Raw genomic sequence first — 22,773 nt, forward strand, 5'->3', positions numbered from 1 at the left:
CTTCACTTAAGTTTTAATCCTTTTATTTTTCTGATGACATAAAATCTAGATACTGAAAAAAATGCAAGTGTTTTCATGGGTTTCTGTAAGTGAAATGTCTGTAACCTTTGACTCAAAGGCTATTACAGTGAAAGCATTTACTTAGTGCTTTACATTATACATTAAAGATAAATGACCTGGAACCAATATCTACTTTCCTCATACTCTAAAGTATAGATTTGGATAAATCACATGTTGCTATAGTCCCTTTGAGGCTTTCTTCCCTACATCCTGGCATCAGGTAAGTGACCAAAATCCACAGAGGAGATTTATATAACTCAATTTGTCAGGGAATTATCTATTTTAATTTTCATATGAAACATGAGAATAATTAAAATAATCTGCTTATCTTCTCTCTCCCTCTCTCTCTTCCTGTCCATCTATTTGTGTAATACTTTCTACCTACCTTTCTGTTTCTTTCCCTAAAATCCCCTCAATCTTTCCATCTGAAGACAGTTAAAGCAGGGGCAAGAGCCACAGAAAGACTCGTACAATCTAAGGCTAATTCCTGGATGCCTGCTTTCACTTCTACCAGACTCAGCAGCATTTAGGAATCCAATGTATGTTGCTTGGTCCTTCTAGTGCTTTCTTTAAAAATAAACCCATTTTTCAGTTAAAGACTTTACTGACTTCTTCCAAAATATAGATCACAATGGGCCAATCATGGTTTTAATTTCATTCTTTCAAAATTATGTTTCAAAGTCATTCATTATCCCACATTTTGTAAAACAATGTTACTAATTTACTCACTCTTATGCCTTTTGCATTTTACCTATTGGGATAAGGATATATGCCTCTTCTGATAGAGACACATCTATAAAAGTAAAGGCAAATAGAGAACACTTTTAACAAATCTTTGCCATTTTGTGGTCTGTATTTTATCTGCAGAAAGTTCATATTCACAGCAAGCCTATTTTTATTCCAGGCATACTTCTGTTTGGACTACAATGACACAGCAATAGCCTCGCTGTGATGACGTCTTTGAAGCTTACAGGGTTAGTCCTTGATTTTTCCTGAAAAACACATGCTCTCTGGTTTCTTTGCAATCACCTCACAGGGGATGGTAATCACTCCTTTTAGGTAATCATTAGCAGTTGCAGGCTGATGCTGGCTAAATGGCATTCCCTAGATTGTGACTACTTCCATCAAGGTAAGGACCCACTGAAAGCTCTGATATATGAGAGAATGTAACATTCTACAGAAAGAAATTAAATGTTCAGACCTGGATATTAAGCACAGGGCCTGTGAAACAAATCCTTGGAAGAACAAGCTTTTTAAAATGGCAGGTGAAAGAGCTCCACATTTTGCCAACAACAAAGTCAAAGAACCTAAAAGGCCAGAGAAGACAGATTGACAGTTCATGCTGAATTTTTTCATTCCACATAATTCTTCAGCATGATGTTCTTAGCCTTTTTAATATTCCTGACAGCATGCCTGCAAAATCATATACTGCATCCCTGCTAAGAGGCTCTGTGAGGAAAGGAAGAGAAACTTAGAGAAATACATGGATTGTACCCAACATGAATAAGACCATAATGCAAATGAGAATATAACACTTGTGGGATTGTCAGCTTTGTACACGTGAATTTGTTCTATATACTGCGTGTCCTCTTAGTAAATAGATGCTGGGAAACTGTTCAGAAGGAAAATAAATGCTTGGAATACATCTTTAACAAGCTGTGAAATGGCTGAACATACTATGTAATGAAACACCAACAATGAAATTAAAATCTGCCCCCTAAAATCCATTGTCATGATCATTAACAAGAGCCATATTTTCTGTCAAAAATGCTTGTTCTCATCAAATATGGAAACAGACCTAAACTCATTCACAGTCCTTAGCTTACCATGGACTCCATTTGAACAAACTCCTGTTTTTATATTATGTCAAAACTAATTTTCCAGATTATCTCTTCTCTAAGCCTGCTTATTTAACACCATGCAAAATGCTGGGCTGGATGAAGCACAAGCTGGAATCAAGAATGTTGGGAGAAATATCAATAACCGCAGATATAGAGATGACACCACCCTTATGGTAGAAAGCAAAGAGGAACTGAAGAGCCTCTTGATGAAATGAAAGAGAGTGAAAAGCTGGCTTAAAACTCAACATTCAAAACACTAAGATCATGGCATCTGGTCTCATCACTTCATGGGAAATAGAAGGGGAAACAATGGAAACAGTGACAGACTTTATTTTCTTGGGCCCCAAAATCACTGCAGGTGGTGACTGCAGCCATGAAATTAAAAGACGCTTGCTCCTTGAAAGAAAAGCTATGACTAATCTAGACAGCATAATAAAAGCAGAGATATTACTTTGCCAACAAAGGTCTGTCTAGTCAAAGCTTTGGTTTTTCCAGTAGTCATGTATGGATGTGAGAGTTGGACCGTAAAGAAAGTTGAGTGCTGAAGAACTGAGGCTTTTGAACTGTGATGTTGGAGAAGACTCTTGAGAGTCCCTTGGACTGCAAGAAGATTAAATCAGTCAATCATAAAGGAAATCAATCCTGAATATTCATTGGAAGGACTGATGCTGAAGCTGAAGCTCCAATACTTTGGCCACCTGATGCGAAGAGCTAACTCATTGGAAAAGACTCCAATTCTGGGAAAGACAGAAGGTAGGATCAAGGGGAAAAGAGAGGACGAGATGGTTGGATGGCATTACCAACTCAATGGACATGAGTTCAAGCAAGCTCTAGAAGATGGTGAAGGACAGGGAAGCCTGGGCATGTTGCAGTCCATGGGGTCACAAAGAGTCAGACACAACAGAGAGACTGAACAACACCATGGGGTTAATGGATACAAACTAACTATACATAAAATAGAGAAGCAACAAGGATTTACTGTATACCATAATTAACTATATTCATATCTTGTGATAATCTATAATGAAAAATAGTCTGAAAATATATATTATATATGAATCACTTTGCTGTGTACCTGAAACTATTGTAAACCAACTATATTTCAATTTTTTAAAGTTTATTAAAAAGGCAAATATTTTCCTTCTCTTTACCTCATCAGTTTCTTAGCAAACCCTTACTTTTAGAATATAAAAATAAATCATCCCTATCTTACCTACTTACCCCAAGACACTAAACTGAGCCAACTAGTGAGGTTTTTATTTATGATTTTTATTACACATTATAAAGCAATGTTTTCTTCATATAACAAAGATAAAAATATGTTGAAAATTTAGAACAAACCAAATGTTATATTAAATTCCAAGCCCTCATAAAATGAATTGCTGCATTTGATATAAAAGTCAAATGTCAAAACTATGACTACATTTAGTTATTTATTCCAAAGAAAGCTCTGTAAAACCCTTTATTAAAAGGCATTTTACATGTAAGTAATAGCTACAAAAATGAAATATTTTCTCCATAATTCCAAAGCTAAAATCAATATATGATTGAAATGTGTTCTGCTTTGCCAAACATTATAATTTTATGACATAAAAGTGATTCACAGTAACCATTACATCAAAAATATGATTCCTAAAATTATAACTTCCTGAGAAGTAATGATCAAGTAAATGGGATGATTAAGTCCCCCTAAAGTTTGTTATTAACCCCTAAAGACAATCTCTTTACGGTTCTGGGCTTGGTAGTTACGACAGACTTATTAGATAAAGTATTAAGAGCTCATTAACTTGGTAAGCAAGTTTCCTGTTTTGTTCCTGACGCGTGAATTAGGTTATAATGGACTTGGCTCCCTAACTTATGCCTAAGTCACTAATGTGCATATTCGATACCACTCTTCTTTTAAAGACTTGCATGAAAATATGATCTGTATTTGAGACAGTTTATATCACATCATCATCTTATCTTTCCTGTTGATTCACATCTGCTGTTAAAAATTTATTTCAATTAAGCTACAAATTCTGGCAGTTCTATGCCCCCCACTTTATCCCAATCTATCTACTTTTGTACATCTTGTTGCTAGTCCAAACCACAATCCATCTCTCACTTGGACTCTTACAGTGGTCTCCTAACTCATACTATATTCTTGCTTCCTCTTCTCTCCCCTATAATCCATTTTCCACAAAGCAACTAGAAAGTTTTTCTAAACCACAGATATCAGACCATGTCACCTTTCTGCTTAAAACCACCCAGAGACCTCCTTGAAAATGGAACTCGGCCTATGAAGCCCTGTCTACTTCTACACCCCCTTCTCTTCTACTCTGTCCTCATTTAAACTAATTTTGGCCTTCTTTTTACTTCTAGACCTCATCAAGACCCTCCCAACTCCAGCTTTTCAAATGTCTGGTCCCCTTGCATTCTCTGTCTTCAGTTCAACCGCCTTCTCCTGAGGACTTTACTGGCCACAAAATCAAAGTGGCCCTTATGTAACCACCATGACCAAGGCATGTGCTAGCACTTCCCCCTGGTTATTTTCTTTAAAGCACTTATCTCTCTCTCAAATGACCTTTTCCATTAATTTTTAATGTGTTTATTGTCTATATCTCCTCCTTGAAACATCATCTGCCTTACATGAGACACCTGATTTGTGTAAAGTGAAAGTTGAAAGTGTTAGTTGCTTAGTCATGTCCGACTCTTTGCACTCCGTGGATTGTAGCCCGCCAGGCTCCTCTGTCCATGGACTTCTCCAGGCAAGAATACTGGAGTGGGTAGTCATTCCCTTTTCCAGGGGTTCTTCCTGACCCAGGGATAGAACCTGAGTCTCCTGCATTGCAGGAGGATTATTTACCATCTGAGTCATCAGGGAAGCCCCTGATTTGTTTAACTCACGACCAAACCATGGCTAAAATAGCAGAAGCTCAGTAAATGCCTGCTAACTGAATAAGAATCTTAAAATATGTGACTCTTCACTGAAGTTTTAAAGTATACATAACCTGTGATAGGGCTTCCCAGGTGGCTCAGTGGTAAAGAATCCACCTAACAATGTAGGAGACACCATGGGAGATGCAGGTTCGGTCCCTGGGCTGGGAAGCCCCACGAAGGAGGAAATGGCAACCCACTCCAGCATTCTTGCCTGAAAAACCCCATGGACAGAGGAGCCTGGTGGGCTGCAGTCCATGAGGTCGCAAAGAGTTGGATATGACTGAGTATGCATGCACGCAACTTGTGATTAAGACAGCAGCATCTCTAGATATTAATAATTTTAAAAATGTGGCTCTATGGAGAACTGCTTATTTGGTCACCTGGAGCAAATAATTTGTTGTCAGGTAAGTAGCTTAGCAATTATCGTCTATGAATAACAACAAAATCAATAATGTAGCACATTGTTTATTTTGAATTAAGCTCTCTGCACAAGCATGACAGAGAAAAATAATCAGACAAAAAGCAGTCTCTTGGCAACTAAAGAGAGGTATCCTTAAGTAAGAAATACGTAAGGAGAGGATAGATTTGGGCAGGTAGCTTTTAGAACTCTAGTTCTGATTTTTATTTTGGAGAGAATGAAGAAAAAGGCGAAAATGGACTTTCACATGCCAAGTAAAGTCCCAGGGACTATTACAGAGTCATTAAACACACACACACACCATCCTCCTCCCAAGAAAGTGGGCTTTCGGCTGACTCAAGTGTGGGTTGCACCTAGCAACTTGTTTCCAAAAAGTGAAATATGAAAAGAGAGGAAAAAGTAACTTCACAGTGCATAACCCGGCAGACACTACCTTGTTCGGGTGACTGAGGTAGGTATCATCACTGATAAGCCATGTCTGTAGCATATACTATGGATATTGGTGATCAGAAGGGCACTTCCCCTCTGTGGTAACGTTCCCCTCAAGCCTGTAACTCCAATCTAACCATGAGAAAAATGCAAGACAAATTCAATAACAAAGAGGCATTCCAAAAACTACCTAACCAGCATTCCTCAAAACTAAGTTGTTAAAAACAAGGAAAATCTGAGAAGCTGCTGCAGGCTAGGGGAGGCTGTAAAAGACATGATGACTGAGTATAACATGGATCCAGAAACAGAAAAATGGACATGAGTGCAAAACGAGAGAAATCTGAACAGAGTGCAGAATTTAGTTAATAATAAATTAACAATGCCAGTTTCCTTCCATAAAGAAAGCTGAGTGCTAAAGAATTGATGGTTTTGAACTGTGGTGTTGGAGAAGACTCTTGAGAGTCCCTTGGACTGCAAGGAGATCAAACCAGTCAATCCTAAAGAAAATCAGTCCTGAATATTCATTGGAAGGACTGATGCTGAAGCTGAAGCTCCAATACTTTGGCCACCTGATGCAAAGAACTAACTCACTGGAAAAGGCCTTGATGCTGGGAAAGATTGAAGGCAGAAGGAGAAAGGGATGACAGAGGATGAGATGGTTGGATGACATCACTGACTCAATGGACATGAGTTTAACAGGCTCCAGGAGTTAGTGATGGACAGGGAAGCCTGGCGTGCTGCAGTCCATGGGGTTGCAGAGAGTTGGACATGACTAAGCAACTGAACTGAACAAAGCCAGTTCCTTAGTTTTGACATATGTACCCCCCAACTCCATAAGATGCTGGAGTAGAGGAACTCTACTGTGGAGTATACAGGAACTCTGTATCTTTGCAACTTTTCAGTTAGTGTAACATTCTTCTAAAATTAAAAGTTATTTACAAAGACAAGGCAGCTCAAATGTTCAGCTTCTGTAGCATCTATACTAAAATTGCAACAGTACAGAAATTAGCATGGCTCTTGCACAAAGATGACCCACAAATACAGGAAGCATTCCATATTTCTGATTCACCTTGTTGTATATTAGAAATTAACACAACACTGGAAAGCAACTATATTCCAATAAAAGTTAATTTTTAAAAAAAGACAAAGTAACTTTATATGGAACAATCTCAAAGATATAGTATCTATTTATATGCTCAGGGTGAAGTACAGGTGTATTGCATGCAACCATTTCTGTATTTAAAAGACTGTGTGTGTGCACGAACCTGTATATACATAAAATCTTTCAAAGATGAACCAATAATTCATATATATATAACACACAGATATAGGAAGAGGAATGGGACGACTGGAGTAAAAGAAAGCAAAAAGGGGGCTTCCCTGGTGACTCAGAATCTGCCTGTCAGTGCAGTAGACACGGGTTTGATTCCTGATCCAGAAAGATCCCACATGCCATAGAACAATTAAACCCATGTGCCACAACTACTGAGCCTGTGCTCCAGAGCCCGGGGGTCACAAGTGCTGAGCCCACACATCACAACTGCTGAAGCCTGAGTGCCCTAGAGCCCACGCTCCACAATGAGAGAAGCCACAGCAACGAAAAGCCCTCAAACCAGACCTAGAGTAGTCCCAGCTCGCAGCAACTAGAGAAAAGCCCACACAGCAACAGAGATCCATTATAGCCAAAAACTAACTAAACTATTTTTAAAAGGAAAGGATTTACTTTTCACTACATAGTCACTTTAATATTTTTAAGATTTTATGTTCATGTATTATCCATTCCAAAAGTAAGTTAAATACGTCCCTATTATCATCTCACAATCAAGGGCTGATAAGACTCTAAATGATCACTGTTGTATATATAAATACAGTTGTTTTGAATAAGAAATAAAGCTCTATGGTGTCCACAATAAATTTGTAGAACTCAGAAGTAATAACATACTGGAACAGTAATAAAAGCATTAATATAGGAATAAATGTATTCATGTGTCAGGAATAACTCTAAAGTGTTAGTGTGTGTGTGAAAGTCTCTCAGTCATGTCCAACTCTGAGCCCATGGACTGCCAGGCACCTCTGTCCAAGGAATTCTCCAGGCTAAATACTGGAGTGGGTAGCTGTTCCCTTCTCCAGGGGATCTTCCCAACCCAGGGAATGAACTCAGATCACCCACATTGCAGGGGGATTCTTTACCATCTGAGCCACCAGGGAAGCCCAAGAATACTGGAGTGGGTAGCCTAACCCTTCTCCAGTGGATCTTCCCAAACCAAGAATTGAACCGGGGTCTCCTGCATTGCAGGCAGATACTTTACCAACTGAGCTACCAGAGAAGCTCCTTCTTAAGTGTTATATATGTATTAATTCACAAATACCTATGAAATCAGTGCTATTATCTATACAAAAGATTTGCAGTATGACTACTGGCATTATGCACTAATGAGGTATGCATTTCCCCTTGGCCTCTTACAGGCAATAGAGAGGAATTCTCCATTTAAACTATGGCTTTATTTCTTATGCTCCTTAAACAATAGAAGACTGGCAAAGGCCCAAGAAATTTTACATCTTCTGTAAAGATCTGCCATTCTATTTCTATTGATAATTAGGCCACATGGAGAATATATATGTTTGAAATTCATTTGCCTCTGCTGCTACACATGCTTAATATAGTTTGAGATATATACATAAACTTGAATATCCCCAAGGATTTTAATCCCAGTGAATTTACCATCTGGAAAGAATATATCATAATCTTACATCAATATTATATTTTACTTTGTTTCTAAGACTACTTTTATGATATGATTAATGGTAAATATGTAAACAGGATTTTTTTTAATAGGGGTATATGGACCCCCTGCCCCTCCATTAAGGATCTATGGATTCGTGAATAGGGAAAAGCATATCTTTATTTTCACAAACATCTAACTGAAATCTGGCATCTCCATGCATTATAAATAAAGACATGATACAAGCCACAGAGTATTAACAGTACCTGCAACTGTTAGAAGTAGAAATTAACAATTACTTTCTATCACACACTATAGTTAGGCAGATATTACATAATATTTCTTAAATTCATCATGATTTCAAAAATACAGCTGATAGTAAACTCTCTGCTAGACCTTATTACTTAATGCATTAATAAGTATATCCATTATAGAACTAAGACAAGGCATCAGTCCTTTTTCCAATAGCCACTGATACACTGACACTTCATACACAAAACCCTGGCAGTGACAAAGGCTGAGCTAGAATCCCACCTGCTTTGGGAGTGAATGAGTGGTAAACATAAGCTCATCCTAAATGCTTTCAATTACTCTGTCCTAAAATGTGAGCATGGCCTTATTCAATAAAACACTCATTACTGACTGTAAAAAGTAAATAAGAATTTTTTCCATAGTAGACCAAATTACAAGGGGAAATGCAAATAGTAATGTTTATATGCAAATATTACATCCATGAATTTCAAAAACATTTATATCAGTTTTAATATCCTGTCTCATTTCTTCAAATAATTTACATAGAGAAGCATCTGCAGAAAAAAAATTGTTAAGTGCTCTTTTAAAGCATAAAAGCTACGGATTGTGTTAATGAAATGCTGATTATCTTAAGACATATAATCAAACATGTTACTAAAATCTATATCCAGTGGCTATACATTAACATGAATCACCAGCATACTAAAATCATCAGAAAGAAAACAAGTTTAATTTCACATGAGTTTTTCTGAGTGATATCATTTAGGCTCCTAATTATCTTCAGTTCTGCATAGTCATCATAAGCTATTAGTTCAATAACCCAAGGTACTATCTGGCCAGATATCAGCATCATGCTCATTGATATGCAGTTTCTACAATCTCTTCCTCCTTTGGGACTGAGGCAGAAGATCTGTATCATCTCAGTCTCCTCATCTCATTTTCACTAACTGTAAGATTACTGTTTTGAGGCAAACTCCTCAGACTCACTGAATAAACATCAATGTATAATTAAAAACATAAACAACAGTTACAAACACTTACCTAAGCATTTGTTTAAAAGATGGCTCATTAGTATTTGAGAGACAAAATCTGTAAGGGTCAAGGATTTATACTGGGGGTGAGGGCAGGGAAATGGGCAAAATAAGTGAAGGGGGTTAAGAGGCACAAACTTCCAGTTTTAAAAATAAATAACTCATAAGGATGTAACATACAGTAAAGGGAATATAGTCAATAATATCATAATAACTTTGAATGATGACAGATGGCTACTAGATATATTATGGTGATCATTTCATAATGCATAAACATATCAAATCACTGTTGCACACCTGAAACTAATATAACATTGTAAGCCAGTGAGTGTTCAGTCACTCAGTCGTGTCCCACTCTTTGCAGCCCCATGAACTGTAACCCACAAGGCTTCTCTGTCCATGGGATTTCCCAGCAAGAATACTGTAAGTGGGTTGCCATGTCCTACTCCATGGTATCTTCCCAACCCAGGGATCAAACCTGCATCTCCTGAGTCTCCTGCATTGTAGGCACATTCTTTACCACTAAGCCACCAGGGAAGTCCACTGTAAGTTAATTATAGTTCATTAAAAAAAAAAGGATACAGATATTTTTGAAATTACATGAAAAATGGCTCCAAGAATTGTCAGAATAAATCCTGCTTACAAAGGATTAAATGATCTTCTATTCAGTGGTGACCTTCGAGGACAGAAGAGCTGAGGTAGCACAGATTCAAAGTCACTGATTTATGTCAGAGAAGTGCACAATAATGGAAAACCAGAAGTAGAAGAATGGAAAGCTTCATGTATGTTTTCTTAAAAAAGGAGAGGCTAAAGCAGTATGTGACTCCATCATGGGTCATAAAACTATTTCATCTGCCTCAAGGCCTAATTTCTATGCCTACTGCTCATCTTTTTATCCAAAAGGATCAAACCAAAATGCTTTTAACAAACAAAGCTTCTTTGGAAAAGGCGTTTCTAGAAATAATACTCCCCAAAGGATGTAAATACACAACACCAAAAATAAGAGCTGACAAAAAAAATAATAATCAAAAGAAAATATTGTCTCTCATTTGATTGCTAGCTTATGACAAAGCTTGTGAACTCTTCTCCTGGTTGCTTAGCAACCAGTCTAAGCAGCAGCTTGACACTGTAAGAAATTTCCAAGCCAGAGCTGTGGAAATCAGTGCTAACTACTCAGTGTATTTCTCAAGGTTACCCATGTTTGCAAAAGAAAAAAGGAAGACAGAATAAGTACCCTTGGGGTTTCTCTAGCAAGACCTAGAAGGAGGTCCTCTAATAATACTTTGAGCCCTTCTAAGGTAATTCCTCACCACCTATACTCTAAGTGGACAACTCCCATATTGGGAAGGAAAGCCCCATAGGAAGTGTTTCCCATTGCTGAAACAAAACAACCAAGCTCCATCAAATAAAACCACCAAGTTCAAGAAGTAGAAGGTAGACAGTGGAGCTTTACTCCATAAGCACAACTCTTCCTGGTACACTGTAGGCTGTTCCCAAGATTGCAATTGAACAACAAAACAAGATTTATTTTAGAGTTTGCTATCTTCGTTTTCCAATAAACACATTATTACAACTTGCTCTTAGAATCTTCCACCATCCTTGATTATGGCTGATCACAGCACTAGACAACCCATAAAATAAGCAGTTTATTTCCATAGAGACTCATCTTAAAAGCTTGAGCCTGGTAAACATAATCAGTAAACTTACTGACATTAGCATAAGCGATAGGCACAGACCAGCTAAATGTCTGTCTCCACCTTGGTTCCAAAGAGGAAAAAACAGACGACACGCATTTCCAGATGTGATGAGTACAGACCCAGATGTTCATAGAGAAGAGAAAAGCAGAGACACAGAATGGTTCTCATTCACTGGTGGACTGGTGTTAGTGTCTTAGTTACAGATCCTGTCCATTCATGTTTAATGTCCGGGTCACCAAGGAACAGGGCATGCCTGCTTCTCACAGGAAAGTGATGTGAATGGGAGCATATCATCTCTTAATAAATGAATCAGTGACCGTAGAACAAAGCACTGGACCAACTAAAGGATTTGTGTAAATCTTAAAAGTTGAGCTTCCATTTGTCTGTAAAGTTATATCAAAAAGTCCATTTCATATAAGGATGGTCTAAAAAATCAATAAAATAACAGGAAGTATATACAGCTTCTAAACATTCTTTCTCACTTTATACAACACTTCCTGCTTCCTCAAGTTATGTTGTAGGAGTATTATGCTGGTACTGACTATCTCCAGATATCCAATTATTAGTAGGTGGCAATGTAATTCAGCTTACTTCTGTCTATAAAGAAGTGCTTGGGAAAATAAAAATACAAATTTATCATTTGACTGTAAGCCAGCAGTAAATACAGTGTTAGCTATTGATGGGCGGCAATACTAAAAGCTAGAAAAGGAACATAACAAATAAAAGGTAATCATTTGGATATTCCCTAGCAGTTGAGTGCGGAAGACTCCACATTTTCATTACCAAGGGCCCAGGTTCAGTCCCTGGTCAGGGATGCACAAGGTTCACAGTGCAGCTAAAAAGAAAGATGAAAAGAGATAATCCTTCTTATCGTTCTTCAATTTCCTATTATTTCCTGATTTTAAAAAATGATGCATCTCTTAAATTTTTGATGGTTGAATAAGTATAAAAGCAAACACAAATGTAAGTCACACTGAGGAACATTTTTCTTTGGAACACTGATAACAGTACAAAACTAAAAATAATTGAGAAGCTTCTGATTAGTCAAAGTAATTGGTCTCAAGAGATGACTTAGAAAAAGTACACATCATCCTTTCTTAAACGTATATTTCTGCAAAAAGAAAAGTCTTCCCTTGCTGGGTGACTAAAAATATTTACTTTTTCATGAAAAATTATACCTTGGAGATATCGAATTAAAAGTGAAAAAAAGAGTTGTCGATTTTAAATTTGGATACTGGAAAGTATCTAAGAGCTGATTAGTTTAAAGTGAAACCTTGCTGGGTGTGTACCCATGAACTGTTAACCATTGTTTAGGCATATTAACATCATTTGCAGAAACTGTTGAGTTTACCAATACAGAAAGCAGGTGGGAAAGGCTGGTCTTTAGCAGGGAGCACAGAATTCACAGAAGAGAGAAGAGGAATCTGAGATAGAAAACAGTCAATACCCAGTGAGAAGCATTTTCTCCTATGGCTGTAAGCCTTGACCTGTCACATTACTCATTTCAGCTTCCTGCACAGTCTCAGAAGCATCACCTGCGTCATGATAAATGTGCTGGAATTGCTAAGTCTACTAGCGAATGTGACTCTCGACTCCCTGCACTTTGGATCCGGCAGGAAGAACACTTGCACAGAACAGATGTATGGAATACACCCAACAAGCTGTTGTATGTTGAGTTCACTTCTTATTTCATGCAGAGGTGTTGGGGAAATGAGAGCGCTTAAAACCTTTATGTGAGATGGAACAGATACAGAACTGCAAAGGAAATAGTCTTTAGGAGAGGAAAGACTTACTGAATCAGTCTTTCCTCCATATAAATATATCCATTCACTGAAGGTAAGAATTGTACGAAAGCATTACCTTCCAGGTCAAGATACAAAGAACTAATATTTTCTCAGCAGAGCTCTGTGTTAGGGCCTGGACTAGGTGTCATACACAGGTCCAGGAGGTAGGTATCACATCCGATTTACAGATGGGTAATCAGAGCACCAAAAAGTAAAACAAGTGACTTGTCTGGGGGCACTCAGGCAGTGAGAGATGGGACTAAAATTTGAGTCTGCATCAATCAGACTCAAGCTCACCTCCACATCTACACCACACAAGTCCTCCCTTTCTATTTAAAAAAAAAAATACATTAATAAGAAGGGCCGAATACAAACCAGAATACCTAAATTAATGCAAAAGGCTCCCTATCGAATTCTGGAAACTTTCTGATAAAGAGCAACATATTTACATGGCAGAAGGTTTCAGCATATGTTCTATCTATACCATTTCCAAGTACCTATCAGCACAATGCTCAGGAATCCTGACAAGGCTGACATCTTAACTGCTGGCTCTTCTCAGGAGATGATACACGCCTCAGATTATAGCTAGATATTCAAAACACAGAGTTGAAATAAATAAGTGAAGTAAATAGGCTACCCTGGTGGCTCAGCTGGTAAAGAATCTGCCTGCAATGCGGGAGACCTGGGTTCGATCCCTGGGTTGGGAAGATCCCCTGGAGAAGGGAAAGGCTACCCACTCCAGTATTCTTGCCTGAAGAATTCCATGGACTGTATAGTCCATGGGGTCACAAAGAGTTGGACACAACTGAGCAACTTTCACTTCACTTAAAAGAGCATTCACCAATATGGCTTTACCAGTTAGGAGTCTAGTGTGAATATCAAAACTTTGGTGGGAGAGAGGAGGTAGGTTAGAAGCCAGAGAGCCAAGGTGAAGAATGATGAGCAAGGCTGTACCTCCCAAACTGGAGAGCAGCTGGGGAGAACGGAGACAGGGAGGGGTTGTGGGAAGGAGGAGCCCGCACCACACAGCTCAGACTATCCGCAGCTACCCACCAACTTCTCCAAGTGTGGCCAGCTAGGGCCACTATTTGAAACATCATAACACAGGAAACTGCACGATTTTCTTGGCCTCCCTATTCAGAATCTAATGTATCAGCAGACAGCATAGCCCTGGAAAGAGCATGATTTGGGTGATCGGATCAGAGCTCTCCTAATTACCAACAGTTTCATGTTGGCATCAATAGATCAAGGGCAATTAAACCAGCCTAACATATTCATGGGAGAATCAAATGTTAATATCATGTAGCACATCATGGCCACCCAATACCTGTTAGTCCCTTTACTTTTCCTTTACTGCACCATTTGAAGTCATAAAGTATCAACAAATGCTTATAAATGCAAAAGACAAACTACAATCAACTACACCAGGAAGTCATTTTGTGACACTAAGAATGAGTATGTTGGGATATTCATCAAAGGAGGATGGACTGTGTGTTTATAGTTAGTAGAGGCCAACTATTGTACACGGAATGGATGGACAACAAGTTCCTACTGTGTAGCACAGGAAACTATATTCAATATCCTGGGATACACCATAATGGAAAAGAAGTTTTTCAAATGAACACATATGTGTCCTACTTTCTTTCTAGCCTGAGAAAGAATCACTTTTGAGTTGGAATTACAGACTGAGCAGTGGATGATATGCATTACACACCATCATGAAGAAAGGAACCCATCATTGTAGCTTGGAGTAAACAGTATTTATCACACTGAGGCTCTTCCCCAGGTCCTCCTTCTGGATGAATTAGGAGAATAACGCTTATCAAGAGGCTCAGCAAGAATCTGGAATCATGAAGGCTCTTTAGAGCTCTAACTTACATTACTATACACATTATACAAATACAGATTGTGTGTGTACACACAAACATCTCTAAACACACATACTTGTATTACATATAGTAATATATATATATATACTGATAACATACATAATATATTGACAGGTGGGTAGATACACAGACTGATAAACATTTATCATAAAGACCAAAATGAGATTAACATTCTCAAATCCTGTTCATCTATTTTGATCCAACTTTTAGAATATCACAAATGGATGTGGAGGTGTATGACATGTGGGCCAGGGAAACATCCACAGGAAGAAACTTTGATCATTTTGAAATTGCCTTTTAAAGCATCATTTCCTGGATCTATCATCAACTTCTTGCCTGCTGTTTCCTTACTACCCTATTAAAAATGTTAAGTCCTCATAATTTTCTGGGAATTACCATCACTCTCTTAAAACTGGCTTTGAACGCCATCAATTGAGGAAAACAAAAGAGGATGTCGCATCTACATGTCAATAGTCATGATATTTAACATTTAGCAAACACATAAAATGTACCATGGGCTTCCCCTGTGGCTCAGCTGGTAAAGAGTCTGCCTGAAATGTGGGAGACCTGGGTTCGATCCCTGGGTTGGAAAGATCCCTGGACAAGGGAAAGGGTACCTACTCCAGTAGTCCAGCCTGGAGAATTCCATGGACTATACAGTCCATGGGGTCACAAAGAGTTGGACATGACAGGGATTTTCACTAAAACGTACCGAGAACTTTTTTGAGAAGGATACGTTTTCATTTTATTTTCATAATAATGCTATAAGGTATGGATCTGTTATTATTCCCCTTCCATGCTCATCCTCAGTTGCTCAGTCGTGTCTGAGTCTTTGTGACCCTCATGGACTGTAGCCCTCCTCCATGGACTGTGGCTCCCCTGCCCATGGGATTATCCCAGCAAGAACTGTGGAGTGGATTGCCATTTCCTCCTCCAGAGGATCTTCCCAACCCAGGGGTCAAACCCACGTCACCTGTGTCTCCGGTACTGAGAGGCGGATTCTTTACCACCGAGTCACCTGAAAAGCCCAATTATTCTCCTTTGGAAATGAGAAAAATTAAGAATATAAGCAGTCAAGTAACTTGTTCACAATTTCTAACTAATAACTGGTCTGCCAGACTTGAACCAGTACATTATTTGGTGCTGTGGAAGAAGGTGGTTTGTGATTAGGAACCAAACCATTACTCAAGCTAGGACCACACTTTTCATCATAAAGATGAGAGTGCAGGGTAAGAATTCACCTTAGAATTCATGGCACCAATTTGACATATTAGTACTAAACTCACATATTGGATTAATATCCACATATTAATCACATTTCAGATGTGTCATGGATTTAGATGTGATATCCATAAAAAGGTCTGTAACAAAGAGACATCCATGAGAGTTTAAAAAAAAAAAAGAAGGAACTAATAAGATAGTGTCCAGGTGGCTTAGAATTTCCACCAATGCTTTAAAGAGATTAACTATTCAATACCTTCCCATATCATGGTCACAACTGCATCCAATTTGATGTGAACCACATCTACACTAGACTGACCTCCTTAGCTGAGAATTCAAAGCCCTGAACATGACTGTTATCTTTTCAGCCACACTCACTATCCTTTCTTTTAATTTTCAGATCAAAAGTGTGACCCCAAACTATGACATTTTCTAAAAATTAGCATATTTGAAAACAATTCTACAGTTAGCAGTTACACCATAGTTGGAAAATACAAGCTTATTTACTAAATTTTTAAATTAAACTTAGCAAGTTAAATAGAATATAAAGAGAACAGAAGGCAAAGGAACTCTATAAAAATACTGGCCACCAAAATAGAGTGAAAGGACTAAGAATATGAATATATAAAAAGCTGGTATGAATTGACAAGAAAATTAGTACTCTAATACAATAATACCCAAAGACAAGGATAGAGAATTCAGAAGAGAAGTCAAACACTCACTAAAATGAAACAATGTTTATTAAGCATGAAAAAGAAAAAGGATGAGGCCTCTTTGTGGAAAGATTCTTTTATAATATTGTATTTTTAGAAATGAAACTTTATCAACTGCCAAAATCTCGAATCTGGTAACCAATCCAGACTAGTAGTATCACCATGATATGTTAAGCCCTTTTACAAGGCAAATATGACAGCTTCCCCACTGACTTGAGCAAAGCATTAACAAACCTGCAGGAGAAAAATAATATAGATTATTCCCTGCACCTCAAAGGGAAAGTAAATAGACAGCATCAGAGGTCTGGGAGAAAATACTGTGGTATTAGACATCATTTCTGAAGTCTTTAGCAGCTCTGAAGTGGGGTACTGGAAAACTGAGGGTCAACTGAAATATTGGGTTTTCTCATGGTGTAGAAGGATCCTAGAGAGGACCATTTTGTGAAACCACAAAATTAATAAATTTTGGTTATTGACTCTGATCTGCTGTACCAGGATTCTAAACTCTTAGATTCTGAACTTGTGTAAGTTACCCGTATGTGATAAGTCGTTATTAACTAATGACTTGTCATTTATGAGATGATTTCTAATACAGGTAAATTATAAACATTTATAACTATTCTGAATAAGAGATATGATTTTTTAATCTTCCAAATCCCCCCTCTCATTCTCTACATCCCCCCCATCTCTCTCCCTATCACATTCTTTCTCTCTCCCTCAAACACACACACACACACATTTTTAAAATTTTAAACCCTAACACATTTTTTAAAGGCCCAACAAGAGCACTCTCTTTAGAACAGAAATCAAAGCAAACATTTCTTTCTTGAATGTCACAAAAAAGTGTTTTGGGACTGAAAACCAATCTTTCCTTCCTACTGACCACACACCTTCAAGAAGGGCCCACTTGAAGGAGCAAAGAGGAGAGACATGTCTGAGCCTTCAGATCAGTCCTGAATTAAGGGAAGTGACAAGCAGGAACAGCCAGAGATCTTTCACATCTGAACCTCATGTCAATCAGTCTCTCGCTGAAAAGACCTTCAAGGCAGTTGGGTGTCTGCATGGTGGCAGCTCTGATCTGTTCTGAATGTAGGAGGAAGACACACTTTCTCGCAAACACCACCAATCCAGATATTTTTAGTCAGCCTCATTGTAACCCATACCATTAAAGTGGGCATGAGTCAATTCTGACAGTTCTTAGAATTGCGTCCTCCACCTGCCAGCAGGGAGCATTGTTCCTGATTACTCATACTCCTCAGTTCAAAGACAAAAGAGTCCTATCAGAGAGGCTCAAGCTTTACTCTAGCCTTTCTATTAAGTAAATCGAACGTTCTGACAGCACACCTAGCCATGATGTCAAGTCACATCTACAAACATCTAAATCAAAGGCCTGTCTAGGCAAGTCTTTGGCAGACAAGATTTAAAAAGTGACCTTGGATTCTTAAAGGCTGCCATTTGATTCACATTCCATAAAAATACATTATCAGAGTAGTGGGGGGAGGAGAAAGAAAGAGTCCAATAACAGACATAATTAAATGGGTTTCCTTTCATTTTTACTGATGCTCTTTTTATCTCAAACTCAGAACTCACCAAGGCCACCCTTTCAATTTATGCAGCATGAAATCATATTTCCTCATTCTCTAATCCCAGGAAGACTTTGATATTTTAACTGGGTGAGACGATTCAATAACAACAAAAAAATGACAAGGATCCTATGTTGCCTCCTGGGGGCCCCTGCTGGCTGGCTGAGTGAACTGAACTGGAGTGGATACCAAGCAATGAGGGGCCTCTTCATCAGAGTTCAGATCTCTGATTCCTAGAATGTGCTTTGAAACTTAGCTGACAGGCCAGTTAGGTTCCAAAGCACCAAGATGGTTGAATTTATACTAAAACCAAAGGTCAGAAGAGAAACTTGCAAGATCCCAAAAATGTAAAGCAGAAGAAACCCTTCACTTTGGGGATACAAGGTATCAACTCTGAGCCTCTTTTTGCCCCAGTTAGTTTTGAGCACTCACCCAACTGAATTCCTGATGCTGTTGGAGCCTCTAGAGAAATCATTTCAGCCTGAAATTCCCAATAGCTGCCTCAGGGCTTGGTTTATACCATCCCTGGTACAAAGTCAGGACTTCAGTAATGGCAACATTTAAACCATGTGTAAAAGATTGCTACAGAAGGTTAGCATGATCACACATTCATTTCAGAAGCTGTTTAAAGGGCTAAAGGCCAAATTAAGGAGGTCAGTCTGTGCACAAATACATAAGTATTATGTAGAGCAAGAAATAGAGTAGAGCAAGTAGAGCAAGAAAGTTTTCAATCCATTCATGAGTAGTTGTTTCATTTTCATAAAAGATTTAAGATCAACAAAAATATTTCAATCCTGAAACATAACAACATATACTTTTGTTCTTTCACAGAGTATTGGTAAAATTTGTGTTTCGCTCATTCTGAAAATGGTATCAATTATTAACATTGCTATCCATCAACAGAGGAATGGATTAAGAAAATGTACCATATATATATAAAGGAATGAAAATGGGTCATTTGCAGAGACATGGATGGACCTAGTGATACACTGTCATGGATGGCACTCAGTCATACAGAGTGAAGTTAGTCACAAAGAGAAAAATAAACACCATATATTAACACACATATGTGGAATCTGAAAAAAAAATGGGTATAAACAATCTTATTTACAAAGCAGAAATAGAGACATAGATACAGAGAACGAACATATGGATGTCAAGGCAGATGGGGAGATGGGATGAATTGAGAGATTTGGATTGACATTACTGATATTGTGTACAAAATAGATAATAATGAGAACCTACTGTTTAGCACAGGGAACTCTACTCAATGCTCTGCAGTGACCTAAATGGGAAGGAAATCCAAAAGAGAAGGGATATATGTGTATATTCTAATATACACCCTCCAGTTCACTTTGCTGTACAATAGAAAATAGCACAACATTGTAAAGCAACTATACTTCAAAAATTTTTTTAAAGATGAGCCCATTTGAGAAACAGATTGACTTGGAAAAATCTCAATAGACAACATTATCATTACTAAGTTCATGACACCCCCAAATCAGTATTATTCTGCCATTTCACTGAACAACAACAATATAACATGAATTAAAGAAGATAATTCAATATGCTAATATTCAATTAGGATAATGACATGTATTAAGCAAAATAACTAAGGTTCTATAGACAAAAATTAGAAGTTATTATTGGGGTTAGCCATGTGAATAGCTGGTGCTTTGACATGCCAAAATGGCAATTTCACACAGTTCAACCTAATAAAATCTATACATGTGTGTGCAGAATTCACCTTAGAATAAACACTAAGCCATGATAACCTGAATTATATTGTTTGATATTTACTGAGCTCTTATTACATCACTGAGTTAAATGTTTCATCTCACAACAAGTCTATGAGATAGGGACTCTTACTAATATGTTTTCAAATAAGAGAAATGAAACATTCAATACCTTGTGCAAGAGCCTAGAGCCAAGTAGAGCTGACATTCAAATACAACTCTGACTGTTGCCTCTGCTTGACAGTTGGACAGAATGATACCTCCCAGACTAAAACAGAAAGACTAGTGGACGTTATGAGTATGTGGAAAGATCAATGGTGGAAACTGAGAAAAATGGGAAGCTGAGAGGGAAACTGCATCTTTTACAGGCAGACCTCAGAGATAGTGTGCGTTTGGTTCCAGACCATAGCAATAAAGCAAATATTGCAATAAAGCAAGTCACACCAAGTTTTTGGTTTCTCAGCACATATAAAAGCTATGTTTACACTACATTCTAGACTATTAAATGTGTGATATCTTCATGTCTAAAAAAACAATGTACATGCCTTTATTTAAAAATACTCTATTGCTAAAAATGCTCTCTATCATCTGTGCCTTCAGTGAATCAGTAATCTTTTTGCTGGTAGAGGGTCTTACCTTGATGCTGATGGCTGCTGATGGATCAGGGAAGTGGTTGCTAAAGATGACAATTTCTTAAAGTAAGACAACAATGAAGTTTACTGCATCGATGGACTTTTCTTGCTTTATTTATTTTTTTTTTTTTGACTGCATTATGTGACATATGGGATCTTAGTTCCCCAACCAGAGATCAAACCTGTGCCTTCCCTCTACATTGGAAGCATGAAATCTTAACCACTGGACTGCGAGGGAAGTCCCTTATAGACTCTTCCTTTTATGAATGATTTCTCTGTAACAGGCAATGCTGCTTGGTAGCATTTTACCCACAGAACCCTCTCAAAATTGGAGTCAGCTCTCCCAAACCCTGCCACTGCTTTATCAACTAAGTCTCTGTAATACTGACAATAAATCCTTTATTGTCACTTCAACAATCTTTACAGCATCTTCACCAGGAATAGATTCCATCTCAAGAAACCACTTTCTTTGTTCACCCATAAGAAGTAACTCCTATCAAGTTTTATCACGAGATTGCAGCAATTCAGTCACATCTTCAGACTCAATTTCTAGTTCTCTTGCCGTTTCTACTACATCTACAGTAACTTTCTCCATTGTAGTTGTGAATCCCTTCCAAGTCATCCATTAGGGCTGGAATCAACTTATTCCAAACTCCCATTAACATTGATATTTTGGTCTCTTCCTACGAGTCAAGAATGTTATCAATGGCATCTAGAATGGTGAATCCTTTATAGAAGTGTCTTCAATTTACTTTCCCCAGATCCATCAGAGGAATCACTATCTATGGCATCTATAGCCTGATAAAATATATTTTTTAAATAATGAAACTTGAAAGTTAACATTATTCCTTGATTCATGGGCTGCCGAATGGACGTTGTGTTAGCGGGCACGAAAACATCATTAATCTCATTGTATCTTCATCAGAGCTTTTGGGTGACCAAGTGCTCTGTCAATGAACAATAGTAATTTAAAAGAAAAGTTTTGTTTGTTTGTTTTCTGAGCAGTAGATCTCAACAGTAGGCTTAAAATAGTCAGTAAACCATACTGCCAACAGATGTCCTGTCATCCAGGCTTTGCGGTTTCATTTATGGAGCAGAGGCACACTAGATTTAGTATACTTTTTAAGGGCCCTGTGATTTTTGGAAAGGTAAATGAGCACTGTTGTCAACTCAAGTCAAAAGCTGCGTTAGACCCTAACAAGAGATTCGGCCTGTCCTTTGAAATTTTGAAACCAAGCACTGACTTCTCCTCTCTAGCTATCAAAGTCCTCGGTGGCATCTCCTTTCAATAAAGGGCTGTTTTGTCTACATTAAAAATCTGTTTCTCAGTGTGGCCAACTGCCTTACTCATCTTAGCAAGATCTTCTGGATAATCTGCTGCAGCTTCTACATCAGCACTTGCTGCTTCTTCACTTAGTTTTTATGTTATGGTGATGACTTCTTTCCTTAAAACTGCATCAGCCAACCCCTGCTAGCTTCAATCTTATCTTCTGCAGCTTCTTCACCTTTCTCAACCTTCACAGAACTGAAGAGAGTTAGGGCCTTGCTCGAGATTAGGCTTTGGCTGAAGGGAATGTAGTGGCTGGTTTCATCTTCTCTTCAGACCACTAAAACTTTCTCCAGATCTGCAATAAGGCTGTTTTGCTTTCTTATCATTTGGGTATTCACCGGAGTAGCACTTCTAATTTCCTCCAAGAATTTTTCCTTTACATTCACAACTCAGCTGTTTGGAGCAAGAGGCCTTGATTTTGGTTATCTCAACTTTCTACACGCCTTCCTCACTAAGCCTCACCATTTCTAGCTTTTGATTTAAAGTGAGAGATGTCGACTCTTCCTCTCACTTGA

General features: G+C 38.1%; 1 protein-coding gene and 1 non-coding gene across 4 annotated transcripts in view; one reads left to right on the forward strand and one right to left on the reverse strand.

The window, feature by feature from the left end:
- ANK3 (ankyrin 3) overlaps positions 1-22,773 on the reverse strand; it is a 749,833-nt gene that overhangs the window by 603,867 nt on the left and 123,193 nt on the right. The window lies entirely within an intron of this gene.
- Positions 6,625-6,729, forward strand: LOC112444794 (U6 spliceosomal RNA). Its single transcript, XR_003033163.1, has one exon. It is a non-coding gene; the product is annotated as a U6 spliceosomal RNA (small nuclear RNA).

Source organism: Bos taurus, chromosome 28, assembly GCF_002263795.3.
Source record: "Bos taurus isolate L1 Dominette 01449 registration number 42190680 breed Hereford chromosome 28, ARS-UCD2.0, whole genome shotgun sequence".
NCBI lineage: Eukaryota > Metazoa > Chordata > Mammalia > Artiodactyla > Bovidae > Bos > Bos taurus.